Below are 20,637 nucleotides of genomic sequence, written 5' to 3'. Positions count from 1 at the left end.
CTCTACCACTGAGCTACAGCCCCAGCCCTGTAAAACTCTATTTGAAGATGGAAAGTGACCTTAAAATAATCTGTGAACTAAACACAGTACCAGCTAAACCTCAACAGAGCATTTCTTGGCAATGGACTGATCCTAATATTCACGTAGCAGCAAAGAGTCAAGAATAACTAAGACAAATTTTATAAAGAAGAAATAATGGGGGTAGGGGCCTTTTACCTCATCAGATATCAAGTCTTATCAGAAAACTACATCAAATACAACAACCTAATGTTAGCACAGAAATAGACAAGCAATCTCAGAATGGATTTCCAGACAGATGGGAACCAGGCATGTGCAAGACAGAGGTCCACTGCAGATCAGTGGGAGGAAGGAGGGACTCTTCAACAACTGAGGATGGCACAACCAACCATCCATTGAGAAAGGGAGAAAAATAGGTCACTTTCTACCAAAATGCAAAATATAAATCACACACAGATTAGAATTTCCACACAAGAAGGTCATTCACCTTGAAAAATAAAACATGGGAGTACATCCTTATGACATCCCAGTAGGGAAATTTTCTATTCTATGCATGTATTTATTTTTAAAAGACTATTTACTGTATACAACACAATACTTTCAAGTATGTATACATTGTGGAATGGCCAAATCCGATTAACATGTGTATTACCTCAGGTATTTTTTTCATGATAACTTTTTTTTTTTTTTTTACTTTCCCAGCATTTTTAAAGAATACAATATAGGGCTGGGGTTGTGGCTCAGTAGTAGAGTGCTTGCCTCGCATACATGAGGCACTGGGATTAATCTTCAGCACCACATTAAAACAAAAAAAAAATAAAGATATGGTGTCCATCTACAACTAAAAAATTTTTTAAGAAAGAATACAATATTATAGTGCTATTGACTATGTCACCATATTGTACAATACACTTCTTCAAATTATTCCTCCAGTCTCAGTGAAAATCTTGTTTCCTTCAACCAACTTCCCCACAGCCCCTGGTAACCACCACTCTACTCTTTACTTCTCTCAAATCAACTTTTTTAGATTCCTTGTGTGAGAGAAATCAAGTGATATTCTCCCTCATTCTACAGGATTTTTCTCTTTCTTCTGCTGATTGGTTGATTTGCGGCACAGAATCTTTTTAGTTTCATATAGTTTTATTTGTCTCTACTTGCTTTTGTTACCTGTGCTTTGGAAATTAAGTATTACTTAAGTGAAACCCAAGAAGTGAAAACCATGAAAAAAGGCTGATAATTTTGCTTATACTAAAATCTGAACTTCTGTACAACAAAACACAACACGAGCAAAGTGAAAAGATAAGCCTTCGATGTAATGAACACAGCGTTACAATCCAAGATATGGAAAGATGCCCTGCACATTTATTTTAATATTTTTTTATTTGTTGATGGACCTTTATTTTATGTTTTCCTACATGGTGCTGAGAAATCGAACCCAGTGCCTCACACCTGCTAGGCAAGTGCTCTACCACTGAGCTACAGACTCAGCCCTATCCTACACATTTATGAGGAAAGGACCTAGAAGAGAGAAATGGGCAAAGCTAATGAACAAGCTATTGGTAAAAGGCATCCACACAAGCAATAGATTTGTGAAAAAGATATAATTTGTCTCATGCATTTGAATAACAACAAAATGTCACCCCAAACCCATTAAACTGTTTTTCTTTTTTTTTTTTTCCCCAATGGTGACTGATATTTCAAGTGTCAATAAGGAAAAGGGGAATTAGAAATGTTATACAGCAGAGATTGTAGGGTAAGAAGTTGGGAAATAGTTCACCATTCTTAGAAAGATGAAGTTGTGCCTTTCCCATTTTTAGGATCAGTCCTAGGAGAGGACTGCATGTGTTGAAGCAGGCACAGGGGAGGATCCTCACTCTGTAATGTGTTGTCTGTTCATCCATTGAAATACTGCTTAGCTAGTGAAATAATCAACTATTTCTAAAAGTTCAAATGTAGACAAACCCAAAAAAATGTAATGCTGAAAAATGAAAGCATTTATGGACATTAAAAATGTTATTTCTAGATAGATAAAAATATTATGTCAAGAATTAAAATGTCCTTGTGAATTAAACAGGTAAAATTACAATAGTGGTTGTTTTTAGGGAGGGAAAGCAAAGGTTTAAAAGTCTGTTATGTCCTATTTAAAAATATATGTAGAGAGAATATCTGTTAAAGCTAATAATGAGTATTTTTTGTTTTATACATATGAGATATTTAATAATTAAAAACTTTCAGACACTTTAAAGGAAATAAGGTCAATGTAATTATGTCCATATGAGGCTGACCAGGAAAATAACTATGACCTTCCAGTCTTAGCACCCAAAAGAAAGTAAGCTGATTGACTGAGCCAAAAACAGGAAATAGCTTCTCATTAACCTGTCTAAGGATTTCAGGGGTTTTTGTTTCTAGGGGTACTTTAGCCCTTTCTGGAACTGCTCAATGACAGTCCCAGGAGGAGGGAAAGCAATTGTCCTGATGAGGGAAAGAAAGCAAATGTGAGAAAGGCCCTAGTGAACTTGTCAAGGTGAAGAAAACCTTCTCTGCACCATAACCACAATCTAGCTATATGACAATGGGCATGCCACTTAAGCCATCTGAACTCTAGTCACATCATATGGAAAATAAAGTGGGAAGGGTCAGACAAGGATTCACACAAGATGGTTGTAAAAATCAAACATATATAATGGTGTCAATGGCAGACTGTACTTCCCATCCCACATATTATACTTACAATGTGACATTGATACCCCCTAGAAGCAGGGCCCACATCTTCACCTTCTTTGACTATGGAGGTAGTGATGCTGCATGACACCTAAGACTAAATTACCAAAAGGAAACACGTCATATTCCTAACTTAGAAACTCACGCTTGGGATCTGGCCACCATGTTGTAAGGAAGACAAACACCACATGAAGAGGCCATGTGTAGATATTCTGGCCACAACTCCGCTAAGGTGCCTACTAACACCAGTGTCAGCTACCATACAGGTGAGTGAGCAAAATTGACAAGTGTTCTAGTGTAGACCTGAAGCCAATCCAACTGATCCTCCTCAGAGCTGTCCCCATAAAGCCCTGCCAAAATTCAGAAATTTTAAAATCACCTTAATGACTTTATCATACCCTATAGTCACTGAAGTGCCACCTAGTATTTCTTCTTAAAATACTTTAAAAAGTTAAATATGTTTACTAAAACTAATCTTTAGGAAAAAGTTTCACAGCCAATTATATTTTTCTGATTAGTGTTTATTACATACTATTAATGTGGTCTTTTTAATCTTAACCAATGCAGAGTTTTTAATTAGTTGACTTTAAAATTTCTCTATTTTTAAGAATTTTAATTTATTAAGTTAAATATGCAGTGATTAAAATTCAAAATAAATGTTAGGATATAAGCAACTCAAAATCATTGTGAATTACAACAGCATGCTAGAATAGATAACCATGAAGAAAAAACTCAGTCACCTCTAAAATCTATGAACCATGTCCTGATGAAATCATTCCTTCTGTTATAATTCTCAACAGGCAAATATGTTTATTTTTATATACTGCTTTTAATCAGGAAGCATACTTTCTGTGGGTAATTCTGCAACCATTGGCAGCAAGGCCACAAAGAAGTAAAATGGATTTTTGAGGTGGTTTTAAGGGAAGAAATGGGTTAAAATTAATAATCACCTGAACCAGGAGCTGGTCCAGCAACTCGACAACTTAGAGTTCTCTCCCCGGGCGTCGAGGTTTCTCAATAGTAGTTTGATTGGCATTTGGGACCAGATCATCATCTTTCAGGGAAAAACAGGTGCCGTCCACTGCACTGCAGGACCTTGAGCATTCCTGGCCTCTACCCACAGGACAGCATCCACATTCCCCGACACCCCAACATCCACCCAGTTGTGGGGGGAAAAATGTCTCCAGTGGGGAGAAAAAATCATTACTAAGAATCACTGAATTTAAACACAGAGAAGGGTGTTCTGCCCTAAGTATAGCAGAAATTCATGGTGATGGTGGTGGTGATCATGACTTTTTGGTCTTTCCTCATTCAAGGACAAATTCAGCCTATTTTCTAAATAGGCCAAAGACAGTGTTCAACCTGCATCTGTGTTTGCAAAGTTTTGGTTTTTTTCCTTTTATGTTTCTTTTTTTTCTCTCTCTCTTTGTTAACCACTTAGCCTATGGTTAATAAACAGAGAAAATAGCCATTAGATTATGGGCAAATCTTTTCACAATTGCATAAAAATATGCATTTGTATCACACCCACCATCAGTGATTCACTGCAGATTGAAGAAAGCGTAACAAGGCACACAGGTTCCCCGCAGTCCTTATCTTAATTTACCACACACTGGCTCTGTTGTTCGATGGAACTTTTGAAGGGGAATGGGGTTTCATGGCTACGATTAGTAATATTTTTCAAAGGACACTGGAATAACCACTTCCAAAGGTACAGGCACCTCCTTGAAATTGTGTATTCAAGGAGAAAATTGGAAATGACATTTAATAAGGGAAGATCATGCCTCCAAAAAAGCCTGGATCAGAATCAACAGACTCAGGGTGTGGGCCATCCAGAGTCCTGAACACTGTCATCTCAGGGGACTGAGGAAAGGCAAGGTAGCACCCTCTGTTGACCTCAATATCCTATAGATTAGTAGCCACGATACCTATGAGGATGTCCACTATACTAAGAGCCAGCATTCACTGAGTGTTTGACATGTGCCCCACTCAACACTGAGCACTTCATTGCATTACCCCCTCTAGAGTCTGCACAACCCTAAGGTCCTCTATCCTCCCCTTCTCAAAGACTAGGAAACTGAGGCTGAAAGAACTTATATAACACATCAGTCACAAGTTGTGTCACAAGTCTTACAGGTAATAGAACTGGTTTGGGATCACTGTGTAACCACGAAGTTATTGTGTAACCACAATACTTACTTGTATATGAACAGCACACCCTGTACATTATCAAGGCACACACTACACTCAGCCTCTAACCTCAGATCAAATCATCCACCTTATACATAGCTTTTATATGGTCAAACTAACACTAGGGCATTCAAAATAGCATGTATATATATATAAATGTTTATATTTACATCTAAGTATAGCCAGATCACCAATATTTTAGGCTCTGTGGGCCATATGGTCCCTATGACAACCGGTCATATATGTATCTACCATATACTTATTGACCATGCACTTATGTACACTAGTGCAGAAGTAGCCACAGATGATACAAAAACAAATGAGGTACAGCTGTTTGAATAAAACTTTATTCACAAAAAAAGGCAATGGGCTACACTAATTGGCTCCTGAGCAGTAATTTGTCCACCTTTGTCCTAGACCAATATCCTTCCAGGTATGGCAGCCGATCAGAATCCCCTGGGGGATTTCTATAAAGAACGGGGTCCCAGGTTGCCTTCCAGACCCACTGTATCGCATTCTGCTTCTTTTTAACAAGTCCCCTGGGTGATCTGTAGACACACAAACATCTGAGGATTGCCGTCTGAGACCCTAGACCCAGTTTTCCTGCAGTCCCCCTAAAAGTTGTCATTCCAGCTATCAAAGACACAACAGCTACCCATGGAAAAGCAAGACAAGCAACACAAATCAAGAAAGGAAAATTGGCAGCTCGTCCCAACTCACCATCTTTATCAAGATGTCAAAATGTTGACCTGTGATCACAATTCTCCTAGCTGGAAGAGGCCCTTTCGTTTCACTGATAGAAAATCTCATAAAGGAGAAAGAAACTTTTGTTCCCAGTGGAATCACACTGATCTTTTAATCAACTTGTTGCACACAAACACACACACAGAGGGCATTTTTTTTTTGAACTGTGGGTACCTAGTTTTAAGTTTGAACATTCACTTGTGCTAAAACCGCTTTTATGTTATTGAGGGAAAATGAGCACAAGGTCTTCAGAAATAAGAGGGCTGGAACAATAAGTGAATTTGTACAGAATTCGCCAATACACACACTGCCTGCTTCATGAATACATGAATGCAACCTGTTTTATCTTTTCTCGTTTCAGAACTAAAGGTATTCACATAAATCTGGATCTCCTTTTCTTTGGGGAATTAAGGCTGGCACCATCAGTTTCTGCCTTTACCTAGAGCAGCATGGGGGAGAAAAGGCCAACCCTTCACTGTCTTTTGACAAAGGATTGAAAAAACTGAACAGGAGTGCAGAGAAATGAATACTCAGGCACACGCTGTAATCGAGCTGACCAGGTCGCCATCCACCTGGGATAACGCCCCTCTCCAGCTGACAGGCACCAGTGATCTGGTTTCAGTCGCCAGCACCCCAAACTTATTAACTCACTCTGATCTTCTCTCTGTCTAATGCCAGGAGCCTCCCCCACCCCACCTTGCATCATAAGACTTTAGTTTATAGACCCCTTTGCTTCAGCTCACTTTTTATACCTTTTCTCTGATCCTACTCCACCAATGACCCAAATGCCTCCAAGGCACAACCTGCCAGTGGTGCTGGCAGTCCCCCTCTGAATGCCGTGCACAGCTGGGATGTCCAGGCTGGCTGTAAAGCTGACTCAGTACCAGCACCAGGGCCCCAGAGCACTGAAGCATGTCTACATATCAAACAGAAGTTGGCTTCCACGGGATCCTTTCTTTTTTCCCCCCCCCAATACTTTGTATCCCATGGCCACCACGGTTATTTTGAAAGCATATTTTAGAGCTGGGTGATGACATTTAAATAAAGTAATCTCAATGAGGAGTTAGGGATTAATAAAAACATAGCAGAGGGCCCACAAGGTAGCACCATTGTAATAACTGGGGTTAAACTAGCACTGAGCTCATGATGCATTTTTATCTAAGTGAATTATGTCTTGCGTCCACACTGGCGAGTCAAGTGGGCCCTTCAGAGTTGAATTGAACCTGATCTTGGCTGTGTGTAATCATGAGTCAGTTAATTAACCTCAGTAGTACCAGACCATTTGAACTCCAAGGTCCCTTTCAACTCTAAAATTCTACTTCCAAGTCCAAGTCTATATGATCAGGCATATTTCTCTTAGAATTGGCTTTTCTTTAATGTTTAAAGGGGTTTTTTTTTGGCGGGGGGGGGGGGCGTGTTAAGCAAAAAACTACTAAACTGAATACAGATCACAGTATTTGGTGGAATATTTGAATATAAAGAGCTAAATTATTCTCAGATCTTTTTGCAGAACTGGATTATTAAAATTCCCCAAATTGCAGCCACTCATCTACGCAATTTTAATTGATAACGATTTCCTTACATAGACACTATAATGTTTACCAAATGTTTCAGGATAAAACTGGGTTATTTTTCCCAAGATTAAAAAGTATCCTGATAAAATAAGTAATGATCTGTAAAGAGCGGTTATAGGTGATGCTGACAATCCTGAGCAATTTGATTTTTTTAAAATCAAGGTTTTGCAACTGTTGGGAGTCCTTGGCTATAATAGCAAAATCACCAGTGTTTAGGGAGCATAAAAATACGCAGAATCATTATTCATCACCACAGAGGGCCTATGTGTTTTCACTGTGCCACAACTGCATGATAAAATTTTACTTTATTTTAAAAAAAGGCAATAGAGAAAAATCAGTAAGTCAACAAGTGTTTTCAGAATATCCACATACTAGGGTAGCACTAGATGCGGGGCGAGTAAAATCCCTGAGCTCTGTTTCAGGATGCTCATGATTTAGTCGGGATGAAGAATAAACTCCCACAAAATAACACAAGGGAATGGACAAACACCACCTCGAATTTTGGAGATACTGCCTTCAACTAATTCTGCAAGTAAGGAAATCAAAATCAGGTCCACTTGCTTTGTAGATCTGGCTAACACCCTTCACTTTAGCATCATGAAGACTCTTCTTCCATTGCACAATTCAAGCAGCGGCCCTTCAAAATAGAGGCTTCTTCCCAACCACCCACCCCTAAACCGGAGACACTGCAAAAATTAACAAGAACAGGGTCAGATTAAATCACTCAATAGCAGAAAGTCCCTCAACTCATCCAATCACCTTTTGTACAATGTCAAATTTCGTCTTGGTGTGAATGGTAACACAAACTTAAAGGGACAAAAGAAAAGCAATCTTTTCACAAGAACTTTGAATTAACTTATACGTTTTAACTTTCTTGGAATTCCAATCTACTGAAGCATTTGAAGAGATGACAACTATATTATTTAGTCCTTTATTATTTCATAACACCATGTGATTCCTATTCATAACTTTTTTGTGTCTATAAACCTCGTATTTATATTTAGTATATAGTAACAAAATATGCTAAATAATATTTATTTAATGCTTATTTATTGAGTACTTTAGTGAACATTCTCTCATTTAAATCTCAAAACAGACCATTGTTGTTTTTTTTTAGTTGGTGGAAAAGCCAATAGAAATAAAACCTAATGTCTATCAAGCAAGTATCATATTCTAAGAAAGCACTTTCCAGCAGAGCAGTCACTAGCCCCATGTGTATATTTAAATTTTATTCTCAATTAATTGAAAATGAACAAAATTTTAACTTCAATTTCTCCATCACAGAAACCTCATGGTAAGTGCTCAATAACCACATGGGGCTAGTGGTGATCAAACTGGACAATGGAAATCTAGAATATTTGTATCGCTACAGAAAGTTACACTGGACAGCAACATTCTAGCTATCCTATTAAGTGCTCCAAATGTACCTCATTTCATCTTCCCAACAATCACCCTAGGAAAAAGGCATATTACTATTTCCATTTTACAGATGGTTAAAATTAAGTGCAATGACTTGGTCAAGGTGAGAGTGGAGTTGAGGTTCTACTAACTAGCTCAATGCTGTACAATAGAATTTTCTCCAACTATAGAAAAGTTCTCTGCATTATTCAAGATGGCAGCCACTAGCCCCGTGTGGCTACTGAGAACCTGGGGACTACTACAGTTTAGATCTTGAATGCTCCCCCAAAGCCCATACATGTTAAAAGGCCTGGTCCCCGGCCTATGGCACTATTAGGAAGTAGTGAGACCTCTAAGAGGTGAACCTAGTGAAAAGTCTGAGGCCACTGGGGTGGCCATTGAAAGAGATTCTAGGACCCTAGTCTCTTCCTCTCTCACTTTCCCATCATGGGATGGATAGCTTCCTCTGCCATGTGTTCCCACCATGATGCACTGTGCCTCCCCAATAGGCCCAAAGCAACTGGCCAATTGGTCATGGACTGAAACCTTCTAAACTGTGAGTCAAAATAAATCTTTCCTTTATATAGGTTGATGATCTCAGGTATTTGTTACAGTGCCCAAAAAAAAAAAAAAAAAAAAAAAAAAAAACTAATGCAGGAATGCAGGGTATCACTGAGAAATTCAAAGTTTAACATACTTTTAATTAACTGAAATACCAATAACCAAACGGGTCTATCATGGAGAGCTCAGACCTAGCCCCAAATCCAATCTGTGATCCCACTGTTCCCAATGCCTCAGCCATCTTACCACTGCCTCTAGCAATCTCAGAGGTTCCCCTTGGTACAGGAATGAGTGCAAACGGATGAACCCTGTTCAAACAGTAGCTCACAAAAGATTAGTCAGGCTGAGCCTTCTTTTGCTTTGAGTTCCTAAAACAAGCTATGCTGGGGGGGGGGGGGTGTTAAATTTATCATGGAATCTATTTTCAAATTTTCCTTGATATTCTGAAATTACCTCTTTGCACAACAGCCAATAAAATGTGCAATGTATATGTTTTCATGGGTCAGGCTGCAGTCCTTCAGTGTGCTCCGAGGAGCAGCTCAGGGAATACCACATCAGACATACAATTCAACAGTGGTTCTGGTGAGGAAGGTAAGGTGGAATGAACTTCATTCTGCAGACACTTTGCCCCTGACTTGAAATCTTCCCTTCCTTATGTCTTAAGGTATCTACAACAGTCTCTTGTGCTTGCTGTGGATTGTTCTGTTATCATTTTTTTCTGTGTGGCTTTTTATGTGGCTCTACCAGAAAATCTCGCCATGGAACATTTAACAAGAGGAGGACGCAAGCTCAAAACTTTCCATTTACAAGCAGAATTATTACCCATTTCCACAGACCTGAGAGTGTTTCTCCCTCCATGTTTATGACGGGATTGTGATTTCAGCTCTCCCTCTAAACAGATATTCCGTCTCTATTCACCACCAAATGCCATTCTAGAAACCTGTATCAGACTCTAATGATAGCTTATGCTCTTCAAGTCTGCAATAACAGCAGCAGCTAGTGGGCCTGAGAGGTACAGGCAGGCAGCTCTGTAATGTCAAAGGGAATTGGCTCCTGTCTCCCCTGCTTGCTTTGGTTCCCCCATCAAAAAGAAGAATGTTAGAAGTGAAAATCACAGCTGTCGTTTTTAATTTCAAGCATAGTGAGGTTTACATAATCCTCACTATGGGCTGATTCCAGACCAGGGATATGACCATGATGGACCCAAGCTTTCAAAGAACAGGTAGGTTTTGTCTTACTACCCAGGTATAAACTCTATTTTGGCTGGACCAATTCTAAAGAAGCAGCAGAGGATCTTTTACAAAGCTACACCCATTACAAACCGAGAACACCCTCTGAAAGCCAAGATTAGAATAGTTAAATACACTGACCTATGTTGTACAGTGGACGTCTAAGTTGAACAGATCAGGAGGGAAAAATATAAAGGCTGTTTTTCCAATCCTACCAGACTAGTACTTTTCAATAGATGCACACACACACAAAGGGTTTTCTGAATGTAGGAAAACAAGTTTATAATTACATAATTATGCAGACACACCACAATTTTTCTTTTATGTTACCTTTATCTTTAAAAGGCAACAGACAGGGCTGTACTAAAAAGCAATAAAGCATGGGTAATTTAATACCAAATTACATCCATATTGAAAAGTTTACATGCAGTTGAGAGCAGACAGAGGTCAGGTTTTCAACAGGACTGTCTTTAATTGTGGCCATCAGTTTTAGCAATCCCGATCTCCGGATCAAAGACAGATATAATGGGCTTCTTTAATGCCGAGTAGTGAAAGCAGACAGCAAGAATGGCGCTATCTGGCACCCAAAGGTCATTTAAAAAAAAATTACCAGAAAGGGAACATGTCTCATTGTAAAATTATATATCTAAGATAAAATACATTTTTTTAAGTCATTCTCTCTGACCCAGCTTCCAATGAGCTCCTTTAGATGAAGATCTTTTTTATATGGGGGGAGTGGTCACTTTGTCACAGGTGCATGGCTTTCCCAGCATTTCCTCTAATAAACGTGCAACCTTTGCATAAATCTTTATGAATTATTTCAGGTGCTTTCAATCCTGATTTTCTCTGACCTGCACAGCAATCCCTTTTTCCATGCAGTCTGACTATGTGAGCTCAGAGCAGCGGGTTTTTTTTTCTTTCATCCTTCTTCTCCTCTCCCCCACCCCAAATCAAATGAGGAGTAAATTATCAGCAAATCAGACAGAAACAAGTTTCCTGGATCTGCAGATCCGTTCTACAAATTAAGCAATTGCATCTCTGCTGGCTCTGTGGTGGGGAGGATGGTGGCATGGGAGGGCAGACTTTAAGTAGCCATGGGGGACCACAACAGAGATGCGAGTTGGCCAAACATCCCCACGTTTTCATGCACAGACCACTCAAATCTGCACCAAGAGACTACTTGCGAGAATCCATCTTTTTTCACTTAACAAGATACAAAATATAAAACACATTTACCTCTTATTAAACCTCCACTATAAGTGGTTCCAGGTCCACCATTTTTTAAGGGAGGAGAGGGGAACTGAGACCCTCCTGGGAATTCCAGGAGAGTGACTGAGAATGAGGTCCAGGCTGTGAGCCTTTATTACTTTAATTTTATTTTTTTTTCTAAAAGCACAGAAGGAATAACATTTTAAATCATTAGCATTTGCTTTAAGTAGTTATTTCTTCCAACTGTAAGAATCTCCACTCCTAGCGGCCCCTCCCCATCAGCACCACTCCCAAATCCTGCATAGAACCAACCAGATGGAATTTTCCTCCTCCACTCCAATCTGGAAGGTGCCTTTAAGGGATTTCAGGTATTGACAGGCGCCTGCCACTATTTGGAAGGCTGAGGCAGGAGGATCACTTAGGCCCAGGAGTTCAAGGCCAGCCTGGGCAATATAGTAAGACTCCATCTCAAAAATCAAAAAAGAAAAGAGAATTCAGGGTCTAAGTCAAGACAGCCATGAAAGAAACTGTAATCAGTTTTTCCTTAAAGCACTTAGAGAATAAGCTTCTTATAATTTGGGGACCCAAGACTGAAAGCTAACTGTGCAATCTCAATTTACTGGAGGGGCGGCAGCTCTTGTTATGATTCAACACCGTCTTCTCTGTTAACAAACAGAATTCTTAGTGGTTCTCATTCAACTCAAAATGCTTTGTGTCAGTGAGAGACAGAGCACTTTTAAGTGGTAAAGTATAAAACTCACATATTTTAAGAAATGGAATGGAATCGGCCACCTTACTGAAGACGATTTATAATCTCTATCAAGGGAGCAGCAAAACGGTGAAGAAATTTGCAAAACCAGGAAAAAAAAACTTCATTCCGGGCCCCACAAGTCTGAAATGGCAAGGGGCCATATCTGGACACAGAAATGTTTAGGAGGAGTGTTTGGTATCCCCTTTTAAAGATTGTTCGTTTGCTGTCCTTCAACCTAAAATAACATAAATTGCTGAGTATCTCTTCATTTCTACTTTGTTCTGCCAGAAGAAAGATTCTACTCTAGTCAAAGGTGTCTTCTTAATCCACAAAGTCCATGCACCAAAGGTGGCATGTACCCATGTGTGCTACTTAGAAGTGTCCCTCTAACCACCTCCTCTGTGCTGAATAAAGAACTGACAAAACAAGCTACAATTCTGCTGCAGAGCAGGAGGAGAGAAGAGATGCTTTCTTTGAGCTATCAATTATTAGATGACATCACTGAAGGTGGAATGTACAGGTATTTTACTCTCTGCAAGATTTAAATAACATAGTCCGTGCTATGTACATCACCCACACTTTCAAGACAATCACACAGGTTTGTCTCCTCCTGCACAACTGTCACTTTGCTTCAATGCTGCATGACAGAGGAAGTGGGTGGTGGCTCTCCCCTGGCCTACTCACTCTCGTCAGCATTAGGGCACCCAGAACTATCCCATTTACTGTTGTAGTCCTGGGGCCTGAAGTGAGGCACACATTCCATGAGAATTAAGATGGATCCAAAAATAAGACCTCATGCTTGTGCATTGTGCCAAAATAAAGAATTTCAATGATTGAGAGAGTCCAAAAGGGAAATCGTTTCTAACTACAGAAAGAAGAGTAACTCTCTGCTGGAAGGAAGTGAAATTCAAGAACCAAGAGCCAGGAAAGCTGCTCTGGGACAAAGCCACAGGTGCCACATATATTGAGGATCTGGATCAACAGCTTACATGTACCCCAGAGACCCCCAGCCTTGGCCAGTATACTAGAAATGGCTAAAACTTACCCTGAGTAAGACAGGTCACAAAAAATCGGGGTTTTTTAAGTCATTAATTTCATGTTTTAAATGATTTGGTAAATTTTCAGGAGAAACCAAGTGTTCAGATGCTTCAACAATAATGCAGAATACAGATGTGTTATTTCAATGTCATTACCGACTCTGCAGACCCCTCAGTACCTCTGTCTCTTCATATTCAGAACACAGAGAGACCATGATGAACCACTGAACCGTGATATCAAGGGACAAGATCTAATGAATATGATGAGGACATGGTTTACATATAAAATACAAACAAAGTAATAAATCAAAAGCAATCGAGTTTGGCAAGCCCAAGATAAGTTAGAGACATATTTCAGTGACCTCAGAACACAGCGTCGGTTCCCCAATACAATGGGAGGCCCTGCCAGGTTAACTGTGGCCTTCAATGCAAGTTTCTGTGCTGGGGTATGAATGAGGTCTGCCTAAGAACTATTATAATAAATAACATATAGTATGGACGTCAAATGGTTGACACATGTTATCTCATTTAATTCTCAAAAAGTACCATTAGGTCATTATGTTCATGTTAGAAACACCAAAAACCATCTACCACCCAAAATACCATTTGGTAATTTATATGACCTCCGTTAAACCTAAAATGATACATATAAAATTAACCTACCTGGGATTTTAGAGCAAAGAAAAATCTCATCTAAACGCATTGCAAAATTCTTGAACTGCTTGTGATGCCTCCTGCTCCCCGCAAGCAACAGACACTAAACCTTCTTAATTGTACCTGTAAAGCAAGGTTTCCTGATTTTATTAGAACTAATAATTAATAATATAAGCATCTAATTTAAGAAGAAAGTGGGGGAAGCAGCCAGAAGGAATGGAGGGAAAGAATACAGATGAAAGCAGAAATTAAGTAACAAGAAACAAAAGAGATCAACAACAATAAGGGTGATCCTTGGACTGTTCTGGGGGCCAGCAGAAGGCAAAGCTACAGTGGGCCAGCTTGGCTGATCACGGAGGTCAGCGGGTGAACTAGCTGAGGCTGAATGGCCTCACTCACATATCTGGGGGCTGTCAGCTTGGGGTCCCAGCTCCTTGTGGTCTCTCTCCCTCTAGCCCAGGCTTCTTCATGGCATAGCTGCAGGGTCCAAAGATCAACAGGGAAAAGCTTAACTATACAAGCACCCGTCCAGCCTCTGCTTCTGTCCCATTTCCTGTGACATCATAGTGGTTCATGTAGGGGCACGGCTACAAGTTGGCAGAGATATTTCTGCAACTATGTATCACACCAAGCAACCCTACCCCTGACTCTAGTCCCACCCATAGCTATTTACATTGATGTGATGCTAGACTGGAACTGAGCTCGAGTCTAGCTATGTTAGAGTCGTCATGGTAGGTGGAGGGTATGCGGGAGTGGGGGACATCAAAAAACTGTATTTACTTTGCCACAGTCTTTAAGCGAATGATGAGCAACGTAGCTCAAAAATGGAAAAACGTCAAGAATCACGCAGCAAGACTTAATGTAACCTTGATACTTGTTGGGTGCAGAGCAGGCTGAACAGATGCTGGCTGCAAGATAGCCCACGCACTCAAACCCCCCTCTATCTGGTCCTTTATCACCTGTTTGTGTCAAGTCCCGCTCAAGGCTGAGCACTCAACCCCACTTGGGCCAACAAGGCAGCTTGCAGACCCAGAGGCCCCATTAGATTTGGGCTATAAAAACTCCCTTCTGCCAGGCCCCTCTCTCTCTTGCTCTCTCTCTCTTGCTCTTTATCTTTCTTGCGCGCGCTCTCTGTCTCTGTCTTGCTCTTGCTCTCTCCCTGTTCATCTCTTCTTTCTCTCTCTCTCTCTCTCTTTCCTTCCTTCTTTTCTCTTTGTTGCACTGCTGCAATAAAGATCTTTTGGTCGCTCCGAGTGTTGTGGTCACTTTCCTTTCAATACTCCTTATTGAGCAAGGCTCCTCTTCTGGAATTCTTCAGCCAAAGATACAACTGTTTGTCCTGGATGGTTAATTAGCCCATCTCAATGTTGAAGGCTAAGCAAAATACCTTCTCCCTGACCTTCAGCCTCCTAGCAAAAGGAATCCTAACCTTTTCAGGTAGAAATAGTTACGATTGCTAAGTCACTCATGTTGAGTGCAATATCAAAGAAAGCTTATTTCACCCTGCATATTAACTAGACTTCCTAAACCCAATTACAATTGGATATTTATTTGCATGTTGCTGAAAAATATGCACAGCTAACATTAAAACTTTCATATTCACTCAAAGAGGATACTGCTGAGGGTATGTTTCCTCTCACAAATACTAATGTTTCAAACCAAGTATAAGTAAAGCGTTCAAGGCTATTGGGTTCCTCCATGATGATGTCCAGTGAAGTCACTTTTGAGAGTGTGTTTTAAGGATTTTATTGGGAGAATTTCTCCATTCAATCTCAGTAATTCACTAATCTCTGCCATTCATGTTTATCAACCACTTAAAGATCACAATTGTTGTTTTATTTTTATTTTATTTTCTCTTGTTTTTGCTTGTTTTGCTACTGCCGTCAAATATTCTGTAAGTGGCTTTTACATAGACCAACTGTGACATCATGTGACTAGCCAATAACAGCACATGCTTGTATCTCTGGGCAGTCCCATCAAAATGGAATTCAGGCTCAATTTTCTCAAAGTTGAAGTCTAAACAGATCTTTCTGTCACCGTCAACGATTTTCTCAACCAATAAAGAGGGATAACATGATGTTAGGAATTTTCCCCTAAAATTATTTTAATGGCAAAAAAAAAAAAGTCTGCTGCCTCTAAGAAAAACCTAATTTGGAACATACATTTTCCTGGCACATTTTACATCAGAAAGCTTTGAATTTAAATATGAAAAGCCAGGATTTGCTTTCTAGACAGAATGCAATTCTAAAATGTCATGCAAATTTCTTTTTGGAAGAACAAATGCAAACATTTTGAGAAGGGCTCTAAATATGCACAGGGCTTTTGGGAAACCATGTGTAAAATACTATTTTGCCTGAGGCAATCTATCTCCCACATTTGTTGAGGAAGAAAATAACAGCCAATATTCTGTGTGACTGTTGACGGAGTGAACGGTTTTTGTCTGCATGGGTCCTGTGCGGTGCATGAGACAATACTTTGTCAGCATTTCTGGGAGTTCTGAGAAATCAGAGGATCCACAAACCATGCACTAGACCGTGTCTGTTTTTAATATGTACCTCAAGCACCTGCAACAGAAATAGGCATCCTGTGGATACTTGCACACCTACCCACTCCCTACCACGATTACCAACGCAACCTCCCCACCACCTCCTTCTGCTACTTCCCATATGTTGAGACGAAGGGAGTGTGTCTTCTCCTTCCCTGCTGTATGCATACTCAATAAATAATTTGCTTTGCACCCTACATAAACAAAACAAGTAATAAAGTCATTGGTATTGCTTCCTCCCTTTTTGATGCCACCTTTTCCTTTCACTTAAGTGTGTGTGGCAAAGGTCTTAGACATTTCCCACAGGCTTCCTAAGAAGCCCTGTTCAACAGATCTTTGCACTGACAGGACAGTGGTGCTGTGCAGCATTTCTATCTGGCAGTCACTAGCCACATTGGCTACTGAGCTACTAAAATGTGGTGGTGTGGTGAAGGAAAAGACTTTTTAATTTTAATTAAGTTTAAACAACCACTTCAGGCTATTGTTTCAGATTAAGATTTTTTTTTCCATTGGGTGCTGGGGATTGAAGCCAGGGCCTTTGCATGTAAGGCAAGCACTCTACCAACTCAGCTATGTCCCCAGCCCAAGATTAAGAATTTCTAAAAGTGAAACTTCAAAGAGAATTGGAATTGAGCTGCTATTCTGGTTTACTCAGTGTAACCTTCGCCTGTTCAATTAGCACCTGTGACCTCAGACTTCTCAGCTATAAAATGGCAATAATAATAATATTTATTTCTATGATGGCTAAGTAAATGAGAAATTTTGTCCAGTGGCCAGCACACAGCAACTGGTCAACAACAAGTAGGACCCTCTGTTTTGGGTTTCTTGTTTGTTTTTGTTCTGCTTTCAATCTACAAAATGGGACTCAGGAAAAAAAAAATATTTTTCAGGGTTACTGAATTAATCAAATTAAAGGATGAACCTAAGATATTTAAACCACCAAGCATTAAATATGAACAATTATTAATTTCCTTAGATTAAGAAAAAAGTTTAATGCATATTTTATTACTTCAATCATAATTATCTTACTAGAATTTTGGCATTAACTTTACACTTAGACATGGCAATTCCCTCAAAACCTGTGAACCCGTGAACCCTGTTGCTACTCTTTCTCTGTGGTTTCAAACATCTCCAAAGTATTGGAAAACTTTTTCTGTCCTAAATAAAAGCCATCTCGAAGGAATTCTTTAAATGCTAACGATGATGGCATCAAGATTTCCTGGAACTCAAGAAAACTGAGGGACACATCTCAAAAGGATCACATTGCCATGATCCTCTTTCCATGCTAACCTTTATCCACCTGCTAATGTGTTTCCTCTATCCTTTTCCAAACCTCAGTTCCCCCATCCTCCCTCCCTCTCACACGTACACACAGCTCCAAAGGCATACCCCTTAGAAGTCTGTAATAACGATAATTTTTGAAAGCAACTATGGAAAGGTAATTACAAATGGGTCTGCTAACATGTAAAGAAAAGTTTCATTCTGAAGGTGAAAGTGTCTGTGGATACAAATAGGAAAATAGAACAGGAATTTTAAACCAATAAATGGATCAGTGGGGGACTTGCTCTGGACCTGGTGGAGAATCTACATGCCAAAGGTCTCATTCAGCTTATAGAAAGGTAACCACTGATAAGCTAGGAAGCCCACCAAGGCAAAGCCAACTATAAAAGAGAAAATATGAAACAAATGTAGTGATAAATGACAAAGTTAATATCTCCTGTCTATTGAGTGATAATATATGAAACAAATATGATAAAAAAATAAGCCCTGATAAATCTGATTCTAAAACATGGGCGCTTATGAGCCTTTATAGACTTCAGTCTAGAATTATTTCCTAATTAAAAGTACATTATTTATAATACAGTGCTTCTCCATATTCTCTCAGAGAATTCATTCTACATAATAAAGTAAAAGGACTCTTCATTCATTGCCTGGAAGGAGTAAAGGGAGGGATAATTTCAAGTGGGCCATACCTTTGTATTCATTAGCATGGCTATTATCAAAGAACAGAAAGTTGGTGAGGATATAAACAGACTGGAACCCAGGTGCATTGCTAGTGAGCTATAAATTTGCACAGCCACCATAGAAAACGGTTCTTCTGAAAGTTAGCATAGAATGGCCATGGGATGCAGTATCTCCACCTCTAGGTATACACCCAAAGTGACTGAAAGCAGGGACTCAACCAGATGCTGTATATTCACAACAACATCATTTGCAATAGTCAAAAAGTGGGAAAAACCAAATATCCAACAACAAATACACCAAAAGTAATACCGTGTATAGCAGAACAGTTAGCCTCAAATATGGAACACAACTGTACATACGCTACAACATGGATAAATCTTTTTTTTTAAATAAATGTGCTATCTGAAACATCCAAACACATGGAGGATCAACACTGAGTGATTCCACTTAAATGAGATACCTTGAAGAGGCAAATTTCTAGGGATAGAAAACACAACAGCAGTTAGCAGAAGTGCAGGACTAAGGGTAAATGTAAAGTTATCATTTAGTGATACAGAGTTTCTGTTTGGGATAGTAGAAAATTGGGTTCTAAAAATGGATACATAATAGCTGCATAACCTTATGGATACCCTTCCTGCCAAAAAACTGTGCCAAAAAAATGGCAAATTTTATGTTATGTATATTTTACCACAATAAAAAAAATCAACACTCAAGAAGGGGGAAAAAGTGGGCAGGAGGAGATAAAGGATTAGGAGACCTCAGAATGAAGAAAAGAAAAAAAAATAGGACTAAGAAATTAAGAAAGGGGCTGGGGATGTGGCTCAAGCTGTAGCGCTCACCTGGCCTACGTGCAGCCCGGGTTCGATCCTCAGCACCACATACCAACAAAGATGTTGTGTCCGCCGAAAACTAAAAAATAAATATTAAAAATTCTCTCTCTCTCTCTCTCTCTCTCTTTAAAAAAAAAGAAATTAAGAAAAAGAGACAAAGAACAGAAGCAAGCCAGCAATGTGACTGGGCTTAAGGATAAAAACCACCATTGAGAAATTCTCAGGTGATGAAGGAACAGTTGTTAGGAGGGAGCGTTAGCATCTAATCCCAACAGTTCCCCATTGTGCAGTGCCATCATCCCCCACCTTGACCCTGAACCCTTCACTGAAAGCCGGTCACACATGCAGCCATGTTTCTCTGGTGGTGTGGAATGAGAAGAAGGTCAATGCTCAGCAGTAAGCAAGGTGGGAAGAAAAAGGACAGAAGATGGACTGAGGTATGAAGGACATTGGGGGAATTCACTCTGAATGTAAGACCTCAAAAGTCCTCAGAAAACTTAAAATGACTTGAGACTTAGATTTAAGGACAATTACAGATCTGAGAAGACTGCAGCACACAAAGAGCAGGACAGGTGTCGGGGAGCTCAAGACAATGAGGAGCAAACAAAAGCATCCATGAAATATCAATGAGTGGAATCAAACAAAGAGAAGAGCTGATTCAAGGCACTTGAAACTGAGGGATTTCACTGGTTTTCATTATATATGATTCTTCAAAGCAAGAACTATCTCCAAGACACAAGAAGCAGAAAGGACACTCTAACTCAGGTGGAAGAAAAAGATAAAGTTAACCTTCTGGCAGGAAGGGTCAGGCACTAAATCCCTGAGCCAAGGTAGGGAGGGACCTTGTAAGAACCAAGGAGAACTTGGTAAAGAATTTTTAGAGGAGGCTTACCATGACATATGAAATCATCAGAGCATCCAGAAGTTTAATAGAAAGAACTAGGGAGAAAGAAACCCAAAAGGAGACCTCTTAGGGTCACAGTGAGCTCTGGGAACCGAGAAAATTGTGGGCATGCGCTAACCTCACCAACTCAGGAGATCAGAGCCAGGGATGGGGCAGACATGAAACCAAACTTTCTGCATCCTTCCCCGAACTTTACACACAGCCATCAACTAGAGTAATAGTCTCACAAGCACAGAGACTTAAACATAACTTCTGACTAAACGCTCAACAATTCCTACTGTAACTCAGAGGCAACTCCTGAGCAGCA

This window comes from Spermophilus citellus, assembly GCF_964194105.1.
Source record: "Spermophilus citellus genome assembly, chromosome: 18".
Classification (NCBI taxonomy): Eukaryota; Metazoa; Chordata; class Mammalia; order Rodentia; family Sciuridae; genus Spermophilus; species Spermophilus citellus.
This window is presented reverse-complemented; position numbering follows the sequence as displayed.